This window comes from Astatotilapia calliptera, chromosome 7 (assembly GCF_964374335.1).
Source record: "Astatotilapia calliptera chromosome 7, fAstCal68.1, whole genome shotgun sequence".
Lineage (NCBI taxonomy): Eukaryota > Metazoa > Chordata > Actinopteri > Cichliformes > Cichlidae > Astatotilapia > Astatotilapia calliptera.
In genome coordinates this window covers 38,217,080-38,219,415 of record NC_137428.1, presented here as the reverse complement: position 1 = coordinate 38,219,415, position 2,336 = coordinate 38,217,080, and the positions used below count along the sequence as shown (strand labels likewise).

General features: G+C 39.1%; 1 long non-coding RNA gene across 1 annotated transcript; it reads right to left on the bottom strand.

Moving 5' to 3' along the window:
* Window positions 1-387: 387 nt before the first annotated feature.
* On the bottom strand, window positions 388-1,917 carry LOC113025037 (uncharacterized). Its single transcript, XR_013910199.1, has 2 exons — window positions 1,817-1,917; window positions 388-1,697 (listed from the first exon to the last, which is right to left on the bottom strand). It is a non-coding gene; the product is annotated as an uncharacterized LOC113025037 (long non-coding RNA).
* Window positions 1,918-2,336: the final 419 nt, after the last annotated feature.

Genomic DNA, 2,336 nt, shown 5'->3' with positions numbered 1-2,336 from the left:
CACAGTATACTGCATCACTACAATATACATGTTTTACACACTCCTTTTGTTGTTGACATTTACAGGCTGTGTGCAAAAGGCCACACTCTTCAAATTCATGCCAACTAATATTTTTACATCCAGTAGGTGTCCTACTAGAGCAAATGAAGCTTCAAGAAGCTTTGCGCTGGGGTGAACCAATTGGATGAAAAGCTTCAGTGCTTCATGAAGCTTCATCTGCCCATCACTACTGGCAACCTCCAGGACTCGGTCACTGAGATTCATACTTCTCCAACACTTTTAGCAAATACAACTATGGTATTGTAACGGTGGCACGACAATGTAAAGGGGACCAAATGGAAAAAACAACCACACGAGCCTTCAATTGTTTTCAAAGCTTTGAATATATTTTCTCTTTTTTGTGGTACAGAGGTTTCGTCATGCTCACCAGCAACACATCTAGAAAAAAAATCCCCCGAGCCGCTCAACAAACCCCTCCTTAAATAGATGCTGGTCATACCATCAACAATAAAATGTAAAAAGGTCTTCCCACCCCGACACAGCCCAACTACAAAAACCTATACAGTGAAACATTGCAGTTATTTTGACACACCTCACAAATATCTAATTACAAAACACCCCCAGCTAAACAATATCCCAACTAACTAAATCAAATCAAACTGAAAATTCAACCCACTCCCCCCTCAGCTCTCGTCAGATGGTTTAACCCACTATCAGTGGGTGATTGGTAAACTCCTCTCAGGTGAACATCATTAGGCCATAATCATGTGTGCACTCCATGACTAAGGCCTTCAGGAAGTTGACTTCAAGGGAGAGAGAGAGAGAGAGAGAGAGAGAGAGAGAGAGAGAGAGAGAGAGAGAGAGAGAGAGAGAGAGAGAGAGGTTAATGGACTTCAAAACAAAAGCATAACAAAATCAAAACTTCCTATTAGACACTGTGAGTGCGTACATCATATAGTGAGGGCGATGCTCCCCAGCACCCTCACAGGTATCAATTAGAAAATTCAAAGTGACTTCTTTCTTATCTTATCGCACTCACAAGGTTTTCAGAAAACTTGACCTCTGACCTTGAGAGGTTGAGGTCACTCACTTTCACTTTTCAGTATCGACAATGGCTGGGCATATTTTTAAAATATAATGAATTGGAAATCATAGGGAAAAAAGTGGTCAATCTAAATGCCAGTAAGCTGTACTTTCTCAATGCTAGAATACTTATGCTGATGTAAAGATAGACGTACTTTGGTCCCTTAATGCAGAGTGATGAATAATGAAAGATACAGACATAAGAAAGTTCACAGCACACACTGCGTAATTACAATGATGCAACAATGATGAAAACTAGGCAAAACTTTTATGAACAAAAACTAACAAAATTAATGCTTAAATTTTAACTTAAACTAATAAAGAACTGTTGTGAAAAAGAAGCTAAATACACGGTGCTTAAAATAGAACTGTATGGACAGCTGGTGTGTTCAGGGTTATTAAAAGTGGACTGAATGGAATCCACCGATGAAAGAGTGTCAACGATGATGTGATAGCTGGGCAGCCCGTCAGATTAATTTCCTGCTTGATAAAATGCTAATTAACTGTCAGACAGGCAGCAGACTTCTCTCTGTTAATCAGATCCACGACGGCAGAATAATGAAGAGTCTCTCACTGTAAGATTTTTTTAGACATCTTATTGTCCAAAGGAGGACCTGTTAGGACGAAGCACAAAGAATAAAGCAAAGTATTAAAGGAAATAAGCTCCAAATGCATAAAAGAATAAAAACACAACCTCAAGTGGAAAATGCTAGAAAATGAATTTGCTACCCACACATTTCCTAATTGTTCATCTAAGTGGGGGTTTCAGTTAAAGGTCCCCAAACATCTGTTTGCAGTTGAGTCTTGTGGCCCTGCTCCACTACTCATTAGACCCTTCATGGAGAAGAAGAGCAAAGACAAAGTGCAATTCAACTGAGCGTGTCACAACAGCAAAGCTCTCCAACAACAGAACAGCTGTCTTTACAAATGACTGCTCCATGCTGTGGACTGATATCTCAGTTATCATTATTTATTAATCAGGGATTGATTTATAGCACTCATACTGAAACAGACAAACTAGGCAGCTTCACAGATGAGATAAAATAAAAAGATCAGCCATGGGAAAATAATAGTGCAAACTTAAGTATTTAGGACCATAACTCTGTTTAGATTCTACTGTTGCATTCTACTTGCATGCCATACACTGTAGGGTTATATACTACGTAAGATTACATTAGACTGTTGCACTAGTTTTTGCATTATCTGAACTTTTAGACTTTGCCAAGCCACTGGCCACACAAATTCTTCAACAT